Raw genomic sequence first — 20,971 nt, forward strand, 5'->3', positions numbered from 1 at the left:
CTGTAAGAAGGTAGTAACAGTCATGGCTCATCTCACTCCATCCTTTTGGGTTTCATAATTCTCTCTTCTTTCCCTGGTTCTGGAATGGATCTAGTTTTGCCACCAACATCTCCTTAGTGGGTTGGGGGAGAGAAGAGTGAAGGATACATTAACTGAATATTTATTATGCACAAGGCATTTTATATTGAGATTCGGAAACATTCCTATCCTTCTTGTTTAAGTTAATATAAGAATAAAGTTTCTCAAAAGGAACTTTCGGTAAGAAACTAGAAGAAAACAATTCTCATCCACTCCCCTATTCCCACCCTCCACCCACTGCCGGACCCCCCAAAATAAGTTTATAGAACATAGGGCTTTGCTCTAAGAACATAACTGTCTGGTTGAGCTTATGAGGCATCAGCTATTTTTCCCTTTATCAACTACCCTCCAAACCCTTTTCAGAACCTCAACATTTTCTCTTGTCACTTTGTTTCCTTTCTCCCTTCAGCATATCTACCCCCTCTACTTCTTCAGGGGCAAAAACCATAGCACAGCCCGGTAAGATAAGAAGCTCTACAGTATCCCATGGGTCACACCTGTTTAAACCCAACAAAAAAAAGTATGTATTTTATTTTTTAAAAAACACTCTAATGGGCCAATGTCAGCTGGTATTTTCCCCTTTCCTATAAAAGGCAGGGAGTCGTTCTCCTGCTGCATTTCCTGGCCTGACTAAAGATGCACTGGTGTTCAGGATATACCATGGGAAATAAGGAAGACATACCAAGGAGGTCAGAAGATCAACAGCCCCTTGAAAGAGTAGCAATCAAGGTGTTTACATTGACTAATTCTTTTCTCCCTTCAATTTAATCAGTAACAAGTATAATTAAATTTATCTGATCTAAGAAGCACAAAGCACTATCGAATTAAAATATTTTGAAATCACAGATGCTGTTTGAAGACAGAACTAAAAGCTGTGGAAAGGACTGGTGTGGAGGGAGACAATCTTCCAGAGAATCTTGTTTTTCTTTTCTGACTCAGGGAAGGGAATGAGAATGAAAGTGGAGATGAAAAAAAAAGAGAAAACAGTGCGCATGAAAAACATTTTCCTAGGAAATAAAGGCACTGGCAAGGAGAATGGAAATATAAGACACATCCCTACCTGAAGATAAGCTAATATGATAACAACATATATACAAGTGAACTCCAGTGCTGAAATTCATACACCACAGATTATGTGTATTATCTGTAAGAAACACTTCTAGTTACTTTAAGCTGTGTTCACTTCTATTTTTAAAACAAATAAATGAATTCCATCCTTCTTTGAGAATTAATTGACGGGCACAAACTTTTACTGGATGGATTAGAACTAGAACTCCAGTTTTTCCCCTAAGCCAACTAGAGTAGAACATCAATGGGGAATTAATTTTAAGTCACTTTTGAAAACCAAATGGTCAGAGGCAAGGTTAAGCTTACCGCTGGATCTGAACTACTAGCACTGTTTGTCAGTTGTAACCTTGTACTGTGTTAGGGTGCAGGTGATGAAGGGAGGTGTGATGCTGAGAGGCTTTGCATCTGAAATGCCCTTTTCTTTGGAGATGTCTAAGGACTGGTTCCCTTAATGGGAGAAGGAAAAAAGAGATGTTGCCATTTGGTCAAGAGGAAGGAAAGGAAGAAGAATGCACTTGTTTTTTGCTAACACAGAGGAATCATACAGACTTGACTCTGTACTTTCAACTCTGAACTTTCCAAGAAAAGTAAAAATGTAAGGAATACGCACCTCACAGGGTTTGTCGTGAAGGTGAAATCAGATGATGTGTAAAGAGCCTGTTCTTGGCACACACCAGGCCCTCAAAAACCGTGTCTTTTCTTCCCAAAGAGGGTAGGAGGAAAGAACAGTCACCACAGGGGTACTACTCTGACTCCCCAGGTCCAGATCTCCACAGGTAGTTACTTCCTGAGAGAGTGACCCGGCCTCCGCCCCGCGCTGGCCCAGCTCCCCCAAATCCTCGATGGTGGTCCCTGATTCCAGCCGGAAGGAGCCACCCCACTCACCTGTGCAGCTGCGGGCGGTAAGCTGGGACAGCCTGCGGACCCGCGCTGCCCGCTTCTTATAGGAAGAGGGAGTCGTAGCGGGCCAATGGCCGCCCGAGACAGCCGAGCAGCAGCCAATGAGAAGAGAGTTCGCCTGCCCGGCGCGGGGGGAGCATCGGCGGGAGCTGACCTCCGCTTGGTGCTGACGGTCCCCGCCAGCCTGCACCTTAGCCTTTAGATATATCCGACTCCTGTTTTAATTAAGCTAATGCCAGGCCATCCTTAACTACATAAGTCTAATATTAAACAACCCGGAGTTGGAAATTCCCTCCAAACCAAGATGACATCTACTGACATAATGACCTTCTATAGGCTTGTCTGCTTCTCTAGGTCGCCAACAAAGCAGGAATTCCCCCCACCTCCCACAGGTCTCTGTGCTTCTGGGTTATTCGATAGCCCAGCCCTACTTCACCATTCTTTTGGTGTCTTCCCTTGTTCCTTGAGAAAGAGCGATTGTTTAACTTTTTAGAAGGGAAGTGCTCAATACGCTTCCAATTAAAGAAATATTAAAGCTGCAAGCAGATGAGCACGGTATATTACCAGAAAAAAAATATTTGAACAACATGGCACAGGAGTCAAAAATTTGGACTAAGTTATTTATTGGTTGAGTGCTCAGTCCATTAGATCCTGTCCCAAAGGACTATAGGTGTAACACATTATATTGTAGGATATTTTTTCTTCAATTTTTTAAAAGCCACGTTTATTGATGTATAATTTACATACAGTAAAATTCACCTTTTGGAGATGCACAGTTCTGCGTGTTTTGACAAACATATACAGTTGTGTAACCACCAATTGAAATATAGAACATTCCCATCACGTCAAAAAAAAGTTCCCTTGTCGGGAACCCTCCTACACTGTTGGTGGGAATGCAAGCTGATGCAGCCTCTCTGGAAAACAGTATGGAGGTTCCTCAAAAAGTTGAAAATAGAGCTACCCTACGACCCAGCAATTGCACTACTGGGTATTTACCCCAAAGACACAAATGTAGTGATCCAGAGGGGTACGTGCACCCCAATGTTTATAGCAGCAATGTCCATAATAGCCAAACTATGGAAAGAGCCAAGATGTCCATCAACAAATGAATGGATAAAGAAGATGTGGTATATATATACAATAGAATATTATGCAGCCATCAAAAAAAAAGAAATCTTGCCATTTGCAACGACGTGGATGGAACTAGAGGGTATTATGCTAAGCAAAATAAGTCAATCAGAGAAAGACATGTATCTTATGATCACACTGATATGAGGAATTCTTAATCTCAGGAAACAAACCGAGGGTTGCTGGGGTGGAGGGGGTTGGGAGGGATACGGTGGCTGGGTGATGGACATTGGGGAGGGTATGTGCTATGGTGAGCGCTGTGAACTGTGTAAGACTGATGAATCACAGACCTGTATCTCTAAAACAAATAATACATTATATGTTTAAAAAAAAAGGAAGAAGATAGTAGGAAGGGAAAAATGAAGGAGGGGAGATGGGAGGGGGAGACGAACCATGAGAGACTATGGACTCTGAGAAACAAACAGGGTTTTAGAGGGGAGTGAGGTGGGGGGATGGGTTAGCCTGGTGATGGGTACTAAGGAGGGCATGTATTGAATGGAGCCCTGGGTGTTATATGCAAACAATGAATCATGGAACACTACGTCAAAAACTAATGATGTAATGTGTGGTGACTAACATAACATAATAAAATAAAATTAAATTAAAAAGTTCCCTTGTCTCAATCCTTCATCTATCTTCAGAGCAAGCAATGTAGCATCTTTGACTCTATCTCTGACTTGCCTGCCCCCTTCTAGCATTTGTAAGGACCTTTGTGATTACTTCGTGCCTACCCAGGTAATCCAGGATAATCCTCCCATCTCGAAATACTTAATTTAATCACATCTGCAAAGTCCCTTTTGCCATGAAAAATAACATATTCATAGGTTACAAAGATTAAGACATGGACACCTCTGTACCAAAATTAGAAGCTTTGAGTGGTACCCAGATGGGAAATGGTCTCTCTCCTTATGTTTGTACTATCTTCTAGATCTGTGAAAATCTTTTTTTTTTCTGAGATAGATTTCTTTCTTTATTTATTTGAGACAGCGAGCAAGAGAGAGAGGGCATGCATGAGCAGGGGGGAGGAGCAGAGGGAGAGGGAGAAGCAGATTCCCTGCTGAGCAGGGAGCCCAACGTGGGACTCGATCCCAGGCACCCCGAAATCTGTGAAAATCTTTGGCAAGGAGTTTTCTGATCCTGAGATGTGTCTTTTGAGATATTAAAAGTACTGATTCCATGGATAGTAATAAAGAACACCTCATTGCACTCCCTGGATCTTCAGCAGGACATATTTGAGAAGGGACGCATCCCAACTTCCTGTTTCTCCTTTGCTAAGCTGCCTTGGTGGTATCTTTGGTTTGGCCCTCCTTGATCTTTGCCAGGTCCTCTTCTTCTTCCCTCCAGACACCCAGAGTTCTTCTGAGCAAGGATCTAGGCCCTCTTCTCTCAGTCCATACCTTTTCCTTGTTAATGTCATCCTCTTTCCTGTTTTTAAGTGTCCTTGGTATGCTAACAATTCCGAAATATATATTCCAAGACCAAACCTTCCTTCTGAACTCCAGACCTTTAAATCCAACAGCTTATTTGATATCTCTACTTCCATAACACACTGGCATCGTAGCATATCCAAAAGAGGACCTGGGAAAGTAACAAGTGTTGGTGAGGACGTGGAGAGATTTGAACTGTTGCTTAAATCCAACAGCTTATTTGATATCTCTACTTCCATAACACACTGGCATCGTAGCATACCCAAAAGAGGACCTGGGAAAGTAACAAGTGTTGGTGAGGACGTGGAGAGATTTGAACTGTTGCACACTGCTGGTGGGAGTATAAAATGATTTGGCCGTTGTGGAAAACAGTTTGGTGGTTCCTCAAAAAGTTAAACAGCGAATTAACATAAGACCTGGTAATTCCACACCTAGGTATACACCCAAAATAACCTAAAACAGATTCTAAACAAATCATTATACACCAATGTTCACAGCAACACTAGTCACAATAGCTGAAAGGTAGACACAAAAGTCCATCCATCCATTCAATGGATAAATGGATAAACAAACTGTGGTATATACATACAATGAAATACTATTCAGCCATAAAAAAACAGTGAAGTACTAATACAGGCTACAACCTGAACGAGCCTGGAAAACGTTATGCTACCTGAAAAAAGCCAGACACAAAAGATCAAACATATCGTATGATTCAATTCATAGGAAATATCCAGAATAGGTAAATCCATAGAAACAGAAGGCAGTGTGGTGGCTGCCAAGGGCAGAGAGGGGGAGAAAAGGAGCAACTGTTTAGTGGGTACAGGGTTTTATTTTGAGATGATGGAAATGTTTTTGTAGATAGAGGTAGTGGTTACACAACAATGTTGATGTACTAAATGCATCGTTCAGTTTAAAATGGTTAATTTTATGTTATGTGAATTTCACCTCAATAAAAAAAGGTAAATGATCTCCCTGCCTGCCTCAAGTCTCCTTCCTTCCTGCATATGCTTCTTTTTCATCTCCTTCATCCCACAAATGACCAAATTTGGTCTCTTCTACCTCTAATATATACTTGAACTCATCCACTCCTCTCCATGTCCTCTGCCACTGTGCCAGTCCAATCCACCACCATCTTGTCTCTGAAATACTGCGGTTATCTCCTCTCTGGTTTTCCTTTTTCTTCCTCCATTCTCATTTTTAAAATATGCCAAAAACTACTGTTGAGTCTACACAATCATTTTTGCCACACTTTCCAAATGCAAAAAAAAAAAAAAAAATCATGTCTCTACACTGACCATAGCGATAAAATGGCTCCCCATTATTCATAGGATGAAGTTCACTTATTATTTTTTAAAAATATACATTTAAATGATCAGGCTATTACATTTAGCAATCAACAGCATGGGTGCAAAAAAAAAAAATCTACATTAAAACCCTTTGTTGGAATGCTTTACACTTTGCACAGAACAGAAACTAAAATAACCTTCTATACAATTAGTCACAAATAGAGTCCTCGGGTGTTTTGCCCAGACACATGTCTAAAACATGTCTTCTCCATAGCAGCTCGGCCCTGCCCCCACTGTGCTTGGCCGAGTTCACAAATCTGTTGTAACCTGTAGCTTCCCTGTCACTTCTCTGACTCTCCTCTCCTGCTAAGCTTTGTTTCCTGGCAGTAATTAAAACCTCCTGTCACTTCCGTAGATAATGCTGCTGCTGGAACTGCCATAGCCACCTTGGTTTCGTGGTTTGGCAAAGTATTAGCCTCCACCACCATGGGGCCCAGAGCTTCCGGCTCTAAAATTTCCTCCTTTCATGGGTCCAAACTTTGAAGATTGATTGTTGTAGTTGCCAAAATCATTACAGTTTCCGCCACCTCCAAAGCTGCTTCCATCATTACCAAATCCATTAAAGCTATCTCCACTGGCCTATATCCACCACCACCTCGACTGCCACCAAAGCCACCTCACCCACTAGAGTTTCCCCTGCAACCAAAGTTGTCATTGCCCCCAAAACCACCTCCACGACTGCCACCAAAGTTTCCAGAACCACTTCAACCTGTCTGGCTGGATGAAGCACTCACCATCTCATGCTTATCTAGGACTTTCCTTACCTCACAGTTGTGGCCGTTCACAGTATGGGGTTTTTGAATGACAATCTTGTCTCCAGAGTCATGGTCATCAAATGTTACAAAAGCAAAGGCTCTCTTTCTGCCACTGCCTCTGTCAGTCATGATCTCGATCACTTCAATTTTCCCATACCGTTCAAAATCACCTCTTAGGTGATGGTCTTCAGCATCTTCTTTAAGGCCACCCACAAAAATCTTTTTCACAGTTAAGTGGCACCAGGTCTTTGAGAATCTTAAGACAGCCCTCTTTGGTTCCACAACTCTTCCATCCACCTTGTGTGGCCTTGTATTCGTGGCTGCATCCACCTCCTCCACAGTGGCATGGGTGACAAACCCAAAGCCTCTGGAGCGTTTGATGTTTGGCTCTCTCATATTCACACAGTCTGCAAGCATTCCCCATGGCTCAAAATGGCTCCTCAGAGGCACATTGGGTGTTTCAAAGCTCAAACCTCCGACGAAGAGCTTCTGCAGCTTTTCAGGCTCTTTGGGAGACTCTGGTTTAGACACGACAGCAGTGGGAGGGGAGACTTTAACAATGTTTACTCAGCGGTGTCCACGGGCCAAAAGCCATGGGATAAACCTTAAAGTCTTTTTCATCATCTGCAAAGGCCTCCGATCTGGCCCTTGTGTACCTCTCTAGCTTGTTACCCTATCACTCTCCCTTCTTTCACTGCATTCCATCCACCGTTGTGTTCTAATCCTCTCTGCAAAGCTCCTTCCCACTTCAGACCCTTCCCACATGCTTACCCTGAAGATCTCCATCCTCACACCCCAACCCCGTCTCTTCACCTGATGAACTTTTCCCATCCTTCATTTAGGTTTTCACTTGAGGGTCAATTCCTTTGCTCCCCGGTCTAAGCTAGGCTCCCAATTTGCCCCTTTCTCACACCCTGCCCGTTTGCTTTAGAGCACTTACAGCACTAGTTATTACCCAGTTAGTTGTGTGACTTCATTAACTTACATCTCCCACAAGACAAAAATTCTTTTTTGTTTTTGTTACTGCTTTTTTGTTAAATCTCCATTGGCTATCCCAGTGCCTGGCATATAGTAGTCTCTGGATATATTTTTTCAATTCATGACAACAGAATGATAGAACCTATGTTCAAATATGTGTGCATATATGCAGTTTGGCATTTCTGTAGAACTCATTCCTATTTGTGCAATACTGCCAGACTGCCTTCCAGAAAGATGATACCAACTTCCATCCCTACTCCCAAGAATATAAAACAACATCCTCATCCCAAACAACAGTGGATGCTATTCATTTTAATTTTGATAGTAGCAAAGACAAATATCTAATTTTAATTAGCATTTTCTAATTATTAGCAGAGCTGAGCATCTTTTCAGACATTTGTTCACTTGTGAATTTCCTGTCACTGCTCATTCTTTAATGGGCTATTTTTTTCTTATTGATAAGTAGGAGCTCTCTAGATATTATGGATGGTAACTATTATACACATCACCATCACCTAAGCCTTTCATGTTTTTAACTTCATTTCAGATGTTTTATACCTTACAACAGTTTTGTTGTTATAAAGTCAAATCAATCTTTTATGCTAAAGCTTCAAGGAGCCCCCGGTCACCATCTTCTCCCTCCTCCCAGTTCTAAGGTAGACAGAGGGAGATTAGTTGTGGGTGTGAGGTACAAGAAGTTAAGAGTGGAAACAGGGAGACTGGCTGAAAGGCTACTGAAGGGGTCCAGTGAGATATGATGCTGGATATGGGTAGAGTGCAGATGAAGAAAATGAAGAACCTATAACCTGAGGATGTGCTTCAGAGGTGGAGTCGATAGGATCAGCTGATGTCAGGGGTGGGAGACTGGTAAGGGAAACTGAGTTTCAAGGATAATTTATAGGCTCTTTACTTGGCAATTGGGTAGATTATGGTTGTACTTACTGAGATGCAGATGGCGGAGGGGGAGAAGGTTTGGCAAGGTGGAGAAAATTAAGCCTTGTTTTGGACTTGTTAGGTTTGATATGCCCCCCTTACTATCCAAATGAAAATGTCAGGTAGGCATTAAGCAATGGGAGTCCAAAGTTCAGAAAAGAGATCACAGGCAGAAATATAAATTTAGAAGCCACTGGTATAATGATCATACATATAGTACATAAAATCACAGGGCTAGGGGCACCTGGGTGGCTCAGTCATTGGGCGTCTGCCTTCGGCTCAGGTCGTGATCCCGGGGTCCTGGAATCGAGCCCCACATCAGGCTCCCTGCTCGGGAGAAGCCTGCGTCTCCCTCTCCCACTCCCCCTGCTTGTGTTCCCTCTCTCACTGTGTCTCTCTATCAAATAAATAAATAAAATATTAAAAAAAAAATCACAGGGCTAGGTGAAATTTTCTAAGGAGAAAATGTATCAAGAGACAAGAAAGAGGCCCAGTCCTGGGCCCTGGGGCATGCCAATGTTCGGAGGCTAAGCAGAGGAGGACAAGGAGGCTGAAGGGATGGACACCAGGCAGGGAGAAAACTCAGGTGAATATGGTATCCAGAAGCCAAGAGGAGAAAGTGTTTTAAGAAGGAAAAACTGTCTGTTGCCTCTAATGCTACTTCAAGTTGAGGACAGAAATATAACCGGGATTCAGCAACAGGGAAGTCATTGGGATCCCAGACAAGAGCAGTTGTCAGGGGTGTGGGACAGAGGGAATCCAGTTTATATAGGCAGAGGTGAGATCAGGCCAGAGTCAACTCTTTCAGAGGAGTTTTGTTGCAGAGGAGCAGAAAAAAAATGTGGTTGCAGCTGGAGGGGGATGTGGGGTAAAGGGGGGATTTTCGGTTGTTGTTAATATAGGAAATACTAGAGAAAGAATGGTCCGGTAGGGCAGAAGAAATAGGTGATTCAGAAAGTGGGAGAATAATTGTAGGAGCGAAGTCCATCCTACTGATCTCATTAGTTCTAATAGGTCAGTCAGGTGAGTCTCTTGACTTCACGGGTACACAATCATATCCTCTGAAAAGGCACCTGAAAACAAAAATAGTAGCACTTTTCAAACAAGTGATCATCATAAAAGTCAGCATGGTGGTTTGCTTTGGGGGAGGCAGGAGTTACGACGGAGAGGGGGCATATAGACGGGACTCTGGCTGACTGGCAAAGTTCTAGTTCTTGAGCTAGGGGATGGATACAGGAGTACTTGCTTTGTAATAATGAAGATGCACACTAATTATTTCATGCAGTTTTCTGTTTCTGTTTTGACAAGAAAAAGATAAATGAAAAATAAACTGTGTAAAAATAATAGCATTTTTTATCCTTTCTTTTTAATATTTATACTTATATCTATTTTTCATCCTACTGTGTTAGGTAGGGCTGTCAGGACAATGTTTAATAATAATATCCTCTTTTGTTCCAGGCCTTAATGGCAATGTTTCTATTGTTTTAATTAAGAATCACATTTGCTATAGGTGTCATGTTTTCTTTTATTTCAGACTATAAAGGGGTCTTTCTCAAACAGATGTTAAATTTTATCAAATGAATTATTGGCACTTACTGAAATAATCACATAGCTCTTCTTTTTTATTTTTTAAATTTTATTTTATTATGTTATGTCACCACACATTACATCATTAGTTTTTGGTGCAGTGTTCCATGGTTCATTGTTTGCTATAACACCCAGTGCTCCATGCAGAACGTGCCCTCTTTAATACCCATCACCGGGCTAACCCATCCCCCACCCCCCTCCCCTCTAGAACCCTCAGTTTGTTTCTCAGAGTCCATCGTCTCTCATGGTTCGTCTCCCCCTCCAATTTCCCCCCCTTCATTTTTCCCTTCCAACTTTTTTTTTTTTTAACATATAATGTATTATTTGTTTCAGGGGTACAGGTCTGATTCATCAGTCTTACACAATTCACAGCGCTCACCATAGCACATACCCTCCCCAATGTCCATCACCCAGCCACCCCATCCCTCCCACCCCCCACCACTCCAGCAACCCTCAGTTTACTTTCTGAGATTAAGAACTCCTGATATTAGTGAGATCATATGGTACTTGTCTTTCTCTGATTGACTTATTTAGCTCAGCATAATACCCTTTAGTTCCATCCATGTCACTGCAAATGGCAAGATTTCGTGGTTTTTTTTTTTTTTTTTTTGGGATGGCTGCATAATATTCAATTGTATATATATATGCCACATCTTTATCCATTCATCTGTTGATGGACATCTTGGCTCTTTCCATAGTTTGGCTATTGTGGACATTGCTGCTATAAACATTGGGGTGCACATACCCCTTCGGATCACTACATTTGTATCTTTGGGGTAAATACCCAGTAGTGCAATTGCTGGGTTATAGCTCTTCTTTTTTAAATCTATTAAAAGATTTCTTAACATTAAACATTTGTAAGATAAGTGTTTATCACTTATAAACTCACTTTGGTCATGATGGGTTTTTTTAAAATGCATATTTTTATATATTTTTTAATATGGTGCTAAATTTTATTTGCTGGCATTTTGTCTAGAATTTTTGCATCCATATTAATAGAAAAACTGGCCTGTACTTTTCTTTTCGTATGACTGTGCTTATCAGGTTTTGTTAAGAGGGTTTTGTTATCTCTGTAGAATTAATTCAGAAATTTCCCACCATTTTCTGTTGCCTTGAGATAGAAACAAGGGTAGTTCTTTTACTACCTTTCCAATGTGAATATTTTTTTAAAGAATTTATTTATTTATTTGTCAGAGAGAGAGCACAAGCAGGGGGAGAGACAGGCAGAGGGAGAAGCAGGCTCCTTGCCGAGCAAGGAGCCCAATGTGGGACTCGATCCCAGGACCCTGGGATCATGCCCTGAGCCGAAGGCAGACACTCAACCAACTGAGCCACCCAGGCACTCTCCAATGTGAATACTATTAGCCTTTTAAGGTTTTCTGCTTCCTTCTGAGGTAATTTTAGTATTGGATATTTTCCTAGACAATTATCCATTATTTAAAGGTTTCCATGCGGTTATGTTCTTTTAGTTTCTCCCTTAATTTTTTTTTCTTTATTACACTAGAGCACTAGAGTCAGAGAATGTGCCCTGTCTGATTTCTACTTAGGGAAATTCATGAGGATGTCCTTTGTGGCTCATTACATTATCTAAAGTTACGGATATTCCATTACATTTGAAAAGAATGTGAATTCTTCATTTGGGGGTATGTAATAATCAGGGTAGAGTAATCAATCCTGTGGTAGCAAGTTATTCCTTTCTTATGTTGAGACAATAAAGGTTTATTTCTCTCTCACTCTAAGTCCAACACCCACTGGGAAACTCTGCAGGGCAGCTCCCCTCCATGTGCTTCTCTGGGTGGGCTGTTAGTCAGGGATTCAGGTAACTTCCATCTTGTACCTCCACCATCTCAATCAATGGCTATCACCAGAGAGGAAAGAGTTGTGAGGTAGCATGCCAGCTCTTAAATGCTTTGGCTCAGAAATGACACTTGTCATTTCTGCTATCCTTTCATTGGCTACAACTAATCACAATGCCCCTCCTTACTGCAAGACAGCTGCCAAATCTAGTCTTCCTAGAAGCCCAGGAAAAAGATGGGAACCAAATAGGAAGAGCCCAGATATTTTTTACTATAAGGTACAAAGGTGTATACATGTGTGCAAGAGTTAAGAGTCCAAACACAGTTCTGCCATTTACTTAGCTGGGTGACCTCAGAGAAGTTACTTAACTCTTTCATGCCTTTGTTTCTCTATCTGTAAAATGAAGATGTAATAGCATGCCTGTCTCAAAGGATTGGAATCCTCCTACAAGCCTTTGAGACCGGCCTGCTATTATATCAGTTGTATCACTTAGATAGCCCAAGTGCCCCTTTAAATATTTTTGCTTTGAATTCTACTTGGTTTTTCTATTCTTGCCCTCTATTTTATCACTTACCTAGTTTTTCTTTAGCCATCTCTTTATTGTGTGTTGTCATGTTTGTCTCCTTTAAACAACATAAAACTTGATTTTGTCTCAACAGCAAAATCTTTACCTTTTAATAATGGGATGTAACACATTCGTATCATGGGTATATTTAGTCTTAAAATGCATAATTTATTTTCCTTTCAGCACCAGACTTTTGCTGGATTGACCAAATTTTCTTTGTGCCCCCCTCTTTGTAATCCAGGGGTTTAGAAATTCCACATGTTTTTCCTTTTCCAATAGTGATTATCCTTGAATGCTTAATAAACACACTTCAATGTATATAATCCTGTCAACACTAAGATTAATCAGTATCTATAACCTCTCTCCTTAACAAGACAAGGAATTTAGAACGCTCTTCTCTTTTCCCCTGCCCACTCTATCTCAAACTTCCTAACGCCTCACTCATTCATTCAACAAATCTTTACTGAGCTTCAAATATGTGCTGAAATCACCTAGAATGTTATTTGCAAATTGTTAGTACATTACTGTTTAACAATTACATCAAATGCCACATTATCGGTGATTATTTGATCTCAACTATTTTCCTTGTTTATTGGTTCATTGCTTGTAGAGGACATTACTGTTTCTGACATTCTGCATCTATTATTCCTCTTCCTCTGTTAACAGAACCTGTTTCCTCTGGGGACTCCCTCTTGACTCCCACTCTCAGTCCACTTGCTTTGGGTGAAGCTGATTCTATCCCTGCCCACCCACTATTAGGATAGTCACATGACTTTACACTGCCCTGTCAGAGGATTGCTAGCCTTTAGCCAGATTAATTGGGGGGGGGGGTGCCAATCATGGTCACATGACCCAATTTGGACCAGTGAGAATCAGGCCCAAGAACTTGTTTACAATTAGAAGAGAGATTCTTTTATCTTTAATCTTGAAGGATGATAGCTAATGAAAGTCACCCAGTGGCGAAGACTTATTGAGAGTGATACCAACATGGAGAAGAGCACTACTGAAAGAGAAAGAGAAAGCAGGACCTAATGACATTGTTTGAATATCTGGAACCAGCCACACCTGAAGCTTGACCCCTTTTCACCAAACAGAAGGGATCTGACCCATAAGTTACTGTTTCTTCTATCCCATGAATTTTTTTTATTTTCTTAAAGCGAATCCTCATAAAACAATTTTCAGAAAGATTGCACACTTTCAGAATACTCATATGACCAAAAGTGTTCCAATTCTGGAAAACTGCTTTGTCCTTTCATGTGTCTCCTTGGGAAAATAACAAGTAAAACTAATACAGCATTTTGGGGCACCTGGGTGGCTCAGTCGTTAAGGGTATGCCTTCGGCTCAGGTCATGAGCCCAGGGTCCTGACCCTGCTCGGCGGGAAGCCTGCTTCTCCCTCTCCCACTCCCCCTGCTTGTGTTCCTGCTCTTGTTATCTCTCTGTCAAATGAAACGAAATGAAATGAAATGAAATGAAATGAAATGAAATGAAATGAAATGAAATGAAATGAAATTAAAAACTAATACAGTATTTTGTATGATGGCAGTTCAATGATCATGTAATATAGAAAAAGAAGCATTTTTTGGTAAGAAAATAGGTTTTATATCAAATTTCAATTCAAATTCCAACTCTTGCACTTATTGTGTGATCAGACAAATTTCTTAACCTCTCTGAACCTTTCTTCATCCAGAAATCAGAGATGTTATTACCTCCCTCATGAGACTGTTGTATTCAGGTTATGTAAGTAGCTGGAATGGCAAATAAGAGATGTACTATGCTAGCCTCAAAATCCTTGGTCAACTGGATAAATTTCTCTCTGTAAACAGTAGGCTTTAAAGCAAAGAAAGGCTGTGGTCAGTCTGAGATTTGGGCAAATTAATTAGCAAATGAAGGATAAACGGTGGTGGAAAGGCAAGACGCTTGTCAAGTTGAGCCATCCTAATAATCCTGGAGAAAAGTAATGACACCTAAAGGAAGGATTGCAGGAAAGACGATGTCCAGGGTGGTGGTAGGTTGCACAGAATGTAACCCATAAGACAGGGAGTAGAGAATATATAAAACCTGCCAACTAGGTTTTATTGGAGATTTGGGTAGGGAGATTTTAAAGGATGGTCCTAAATTTTAAATTAAGCATCTCAGTGGACAGAAATCTATTAATTAAGAGGTGAAAATAAGAGCAAAAGATTTTTAAAGAGGAGGATGAATTCAGTATGAAGGTGCTGATTGTGATTCTGAGTTGTTCATGGATTATTCTGGGAAGGGGTTTGGCAAGTGGTTGAGATTAGCCTGTAGCATCATTTTATTTCCATCCCACAAATATTTTCACCCCTACAACTATGCTATATGCATGGCAGTTCAGGAGAGAGGGTAAGGTTGAAATGTATAGTTTTAATGTTATGCTAATGCACAGTTTTGTTTAAAATGATGTTTCTGGACATAACAGTTGACCCACATGTGGGCAACTCCTGTTCCCCACCCCATCCTATTTTAAGGTAATGCACATGAAAACTGATGTAAAATGTTTAGCCCTATATACATTTTAATTTTTATTACTATGAAGAACTAAAAATTGTAACTTAGCCAGGTGCTTTTGTTTCATACATATGATTATGTATGTAAATTCCCTAGATTTGGTCCTAGCATATAAGAAGCACTCAGTAACCCAAGTTTCCTTCCTCTTTCCTTTCCTTGTGGCTCTTCAATAAAGAAGAATATCACCACAGACAAGAACATTTATTTTAGTATATGTTTTAAACCCAAATCCTTATATGAATACCTCATCAGAGTTTGAAAAGTCACACTAGCATTCATGATCTGCACAACTATCTTTTAAAAGTTGCAGTCCCAAGATGTTACACTTCTAAGATAGGAAAAGACATGTTGAATTTTTAGTGTTGAGTTGTTGAGTAATACATTAAATGTGGGTGTATACTGTATGGAATATATGGAGAACTTTTCTTTTTTTGTGCAGTAAGACTAAAGTGCACACGGTATGTACCCCTCAGGGAAAATCATTTTCGGCAAAGTTATTCTGAGGCACATCTATAGGCATTTTATTTTAATTCCATGTTATACACAAATTGAGGGTCTAAAATGCGTACTTTCCAATTGCCTTGTGATTGGAGACTTAGGAAGACTTGTCTTCAGTATCGCAATGTGGTTTATATGTATGATTAAAAATCCTTTCAGAGGAAAGTCAATCAGAGAAAGACATGTATCATATGACCTCACTGGTATGAGGAATTCTTAATCTCAGGAAACAAACTGAGGGTTGCTGGAGTGGTAGGGGGTGGGAGGGATTGGGTGGCTGGGTGATAGACATTGGGGAGGGTATGTGCTATGGTGAGCGCTGTGAATTGTACAAGACTGATGAATCACGGATCTGTACTTCTGAAACAAATAATGCAATATATGTTAAGAAAAAAAAAAGAAGAAGAAGATGGGGAAGAATGAAGGGGAGTAAGTCGGAGGGGGAGATGAACCATTAGAGACGATGGGCTCTGAAAAACAAACTGAGGGTTCTAGAGGGGAGGGGGGTGGGGGGATGAGTTAGCCTGGTGATGGGTATTAAAGAGGGCACATTCTGCATGGAGCACTGGGTGTTATGCACAAACAATGAATCATGGAACACTACATCAAAAACTAATGATGTAATGTATGGTGATTAACATAACAATAAAAAATTATTTTTAAAGAAATCCTTTCAGAGGAAAAAAGAATGTCTTTTCAGGTAAAAAAAATTAGGCCCAAAGTAAAAATTGTGCTTATTATTCTTCAGTGTGTGTGTGTGCATGTGGCAAACTGCCTTTTTTTCCCTAAAAATTTTTAAATTTATATAGTGTTTTCCATTTCACAAAGTATTTTTATTGTTTATTTAGGTCCTTAAAGTAACAGAGACAGAACAGCTCAGGGACTTGTCCAGAGTTACACAGCTTGTAAATGGCATAAAAAGAACCTGAAACCAGCTGTTTGGTCAGTGTTATGCTGTCCGTCTTACTCATCACGCTACCACTTCTAAGATGAGATCTGGTTTGAACTCCCAGGAATGAGTATGTGTTTAGTTTAGATTCTGCCATTCAGTTAAAGGGGATCTCTGAAACACACTGCAACCATCCTCCAGAAACCACAATCACAGCAGGAATGCTCCCTGAGCTTACTCTTGTCTATGGATTATAATTGTTTCCTTGTTTCTCTCCTTTACCATAAACTCCTTGAGAGCAAGGACTGTGCTTTTCATCCCTATAGCCCGGGATCCAAAACAGTGCCTGTTACAGAGAAGGTGCTCAATAAATAATTATTTAATATATGTTTATTGAGAAAGAAAGAATACAAAAATAAGCAAGTCTATGTGAGAGAAGTGAAAAAATGTGATGATAAAACAAAATGCTCTCTAATCCTTAATCAGAAAGGTCAAAGCCCCATATATGTATCTGAGTATGAATCAGAGGTGTTTCTACAAGACCTCAGATGTTACAGGCCATATGGGATTCTACTCATATTCAAATGGAAAGTAATCTGATGAGGCAAAGGGATGAAGGAGAGAGATCAGGCCAGGACATAATCTCTTGAGTCCTCAATATCCAAATCTACTAAATCTTCCTCCTAAAAGCACCTAATCTTCACAACATGACACCTTCAGTGAGCACTCATCTCTGACAACACCCAAATGGCTTTATGGGAAGAGCTGTGTACAAGTCTGTTTACACACAGCTTCATGCAAGGTTCATTCCAAATCTACTTCAATTCTCAATTACGCTTTTAAAAATTACAATTGGAAACCCTATTTTTTTTAAAGATTTTATTTATTTATTTGAGAGAGAGTGAGAGAGAGAGAGAGCACATGAGAGGGGGGGAGGGTCAGAGGGAGAAGCAGACTCCCTGCCGAGCAGGGAGCCCGATGCAGGACTCGATCCAGGGACTCCAGGATCATGACCTGAGCCGAAGGCAGTTGCTTAACCAACTGAGCCACCCAGGCACCCCATGGAAACCCTATTTTTTATTTGAACAACTTTGCTTCACCATTATTACTCGAAGAAATATTGGCTTACGGTCAAACACATTGAGCAAAATGGCCCAGTTGATATTGGTCACAACAAAACCTTCTATTTGCTATGTATTATAGCTTACCTAAAGTCATACAGAGTGACAGAGGGGGACCAGAGTGCAAGGCCTCACTTATCCCAGGTAATTTTCACCTCAATGTACCACAAAATTTCAAACAATGGACTACGGAACACAAAGGATTTTTTCATTTCTTCAGGTTTTTAGCCTTCTTTGACTTTGGGTTCTAAGTCATAGGAAGCTTCCTTGTCTGTTATTAAGAGATAATTATGAAGCACCGATACCATCTGGAAGAGCCATGGCATTCTAAGTCCAGAAGGCATGACCTTCATAAGAGACAGTGTGAATGCTGCCTCCCAGAGTTGTGCAAGACAGCATTCCTGCTCACCTTAATAATAAAGCAAACTGCGAGAAAATGCCATTAACTATGGAAATACAGAGCATTCCTAATCATTAGGAAGTGCTGGTTGTTCAGATTTTCAAGGAGGAAGGAGACTATCTTACAGCATTTGAAAACAACTCTGCATGGACAAATGGGCCCTGTTGCTCAGGTGCACTTGGTTTCCCCAATGTCTGCTGTCTTAATGTTTGCTTTGTACTGTTCAAAGAGGCATTATCACCCATCTCATTCAGTGTAACTAGTCATTTCTCCTACAGGTCAAACAGGATTTGTTGGGGCTGCAGAAAGCAAAGCCAGTACCATTTGTCTAATTAATGATCTCTGAAACTTTTATGAAAGGGTATCACTGAGTCTACACCAGGGAAAATGAGCAACTTGATTAACCTCTTTCTCCTTTGTATTTCTAACTGAGCCCATGGTGGTGTCGCCAAGCTTTTACAATGACCAGGAAGATTCTCAAAGAATCTAAATGTGACCATCTGGAAGGGTGAAGAAAATAAACACCATATGGAGAAAAAAGGAATGCCATGCCTGGAGTTCCAAATGGACACAAAAGAGAGATCATCCCTTCATCTTTGGAGAAATCCTAACTGCATGGCTTTAATAGCCCAGGACCCCACACTGGAAGAGGTTAGTCGGAGCCACCTTTTCTTAGGTGTCAGATATCAAAGACTTGACAGGCTCCATTGTGACAGAAATTAATTTCAAAAAGCCTCAGTCTTTCCTTACAAAGAGAAGCTGCCATGCCCTTAATGTATGTGCCTCTAGTCATCACTGAGGACTCTGGCTTATGTATCATGTAAATTTTTCCTTGTTAAGTAACAAAGCCACTGATAATCAGATGTGTAAGTAACCTGGATATGACCTGCTAAGTAGGCATTTGATACACCTAAGGGTCCAAGACGACTCACAACAAAACATGGCCAGGAAAAGGAAACCTCAAAGAACCCAGGAGTAGCCTTTGTACTTTGTAGATGATATGGGCAATCAGCTCACACTACCACTTAGTAAGTTTAGAGCCACTTCAAAATGCTCCTGTACAATGAGCTGCTCCATTCTTTCCTCTTCAGGCTTGTGCATGCACATCCCATTGACAGTCAGGGACACACACTCCCGGATGTTCATGTGGCCAAAGGCAAAGGAGTGGAAATTCCACATGTGGCCATTTTGTTTGCCAACTGGCCCATGTGTACAGCAGAAATGGTTATTGTTTGTCTCTGTAATAAAATCACTGAATAAATTTTGTAGAGCTTTAAATCAGCCTCATAAGCGTCACCAGGCAATTCCCCCAGGAAAGACAGGGAGGATGGTGAGGTATAGAACTCCAGGGACACAGAAAAGAACCAGTGTGTCTCTTGCAAAGGACTGGTACTAGAAATGCTATAAACCTTGTGCTAACCACAAAATCCAATCATAATGCAAAACCTCAAAACCCATGGAACCCTGACATTGGTAGCAACCAATTCTATGCCAAAACGGAGTTCCTTCTGAAAGCACTGCAAAAATCCACTGCCAAGGTCATGGACCAAAAAAACAAGAGGGACGAGCCCACAAAAAGTGGCATGTGTTGCTTATAATAGTTTAGCTTTCATGTGTCAATAACCATAAGAGGACTGGTAATCTGCACCTTTCAGCCAAGTTATACCTCTGAAAAGCTCATGCTGGCTAAGTAACCTGCTGACTGGACAAAGAACACCTCAAGGATATAGAAGGTCGGATCCAGGTTTTGTAGCACCTGAAGCTTGTTCAATTTGGAAGGCCTGTTCAAGAAAATGAATACAAAATCTCACAGTTGAAATTGTTAGGCACCTCCCAGGGGCTTTGGAAGGGGCTTGAGCAAGTTAGAGGCCCTTAATGTAGTAGTTCTCAAACTCTGTTGTACATTAGAGCCACGTGGGGAGCTTTAAAAATCCTGATGCCCAGTTTGCATGCCCTACCAATTAAATCAGAATGTCAGGGGTGGTGGGAGAGCCAGGTATCAGCATTTTAAAAAGATCTTTAGGTGATTCCTATGTGCATCAAACTTTGGGAACCACTGCTTAAAGGTTAAGCTTTACTAGCTGCAGGTAACTCTGTCTCTGGATAGGGTGTATTCTACAGTTTTCATTCATTTAGGCAAGTAACATTTCTTGAACAACTGCCATATTCCAGCCCTTGGCACTATGTCTGACATGTATCCGGGAATCAGTTGATGCTTGTTGAATATATGAATGAACACTAGTTAGGCTGTTTTACACTGGAGACTGGTTGTAAACTAGATTTGGAATTCTCCAATTTCTTTTCCTTTAGATGTGCTAGCTTTCAAAGGAACGCTCTGGGTTTACTCCAAGATAAAGATGCTTCATGACATATATAGTAGGTGGTCCCTATGGATTCTGGATACAAAGTCAGTCAGCAAACCTCCAGCTTCCTAAAATGTAATGAAAAAATATTTTTCATCTATTGTCACTGCCCCCCTTTGTTTTCTTGGAACTAAATCTACATAGAGGAATACAGAATATATTTGACTGTAGAAATACCAAAATAAGTCTGTAAAGATTCTCATTTACCTATTAAAACTTCGGTAACTCCATCTCCTCTTTTTCCCTATGTTATAGGGTCTCAAAATTCAACTCATACTGTTACTCAGACGTGAAAAGGTACAGCTTCATTTTGCTCATAACAAATCTGGCATTTCTCTGGAGCCCTCATCTGTTAGTAGCAGGAAAATTAATAAACCAAAGATCCAAGTCAGTTTAAATTTACTCTGGTTCAACAATTGAAAGTGATAGACCCTTCAAAGAATTGTCCAGTCTTAAAAAAAAAAAAAAAAAAAAAAAGGTTTACTGTCTTAAAGAGCTTCCTCCTAAGATGGTGTCCAGAGGGGTGTAACCATGAGACTTCATGGTAGATGTGAAAAGGATTGTGTTCTTTCCAACTCTGACCTCTCAGCTTCCAGAGTGCTGG

At 40.7% G+C, this 20,971-nt stretch overlaps 1 pseudogene; it reads right to left on the reverse strand.

Annotated features, from left to right (window-relative positions):
- Positions 1–6,280: 6,280 nt before the first annotated feature.
- Positions 6,281–19,150, reverse strand: LOC113913619 (annotated as a pseudogene).
- Positions 19,151–20,971: the final 1,821 nt, after the last annotated feature.

This window comes from Zalophus californianus, chromosome 11 (assembly GCF_009762305.2).
Source record: "Zalophus californianus isolate mZalCal1 chromosome 11, mZalCal1.pri.v2, whole genome shotgun sequence".
Taxonomy (NCBI): domain Eukaryota; kingdom Metazoa; phylum Chordata; class Mammalia; order Carnivora; family Otariidae; genus Zalophus; species Zalophus californianus.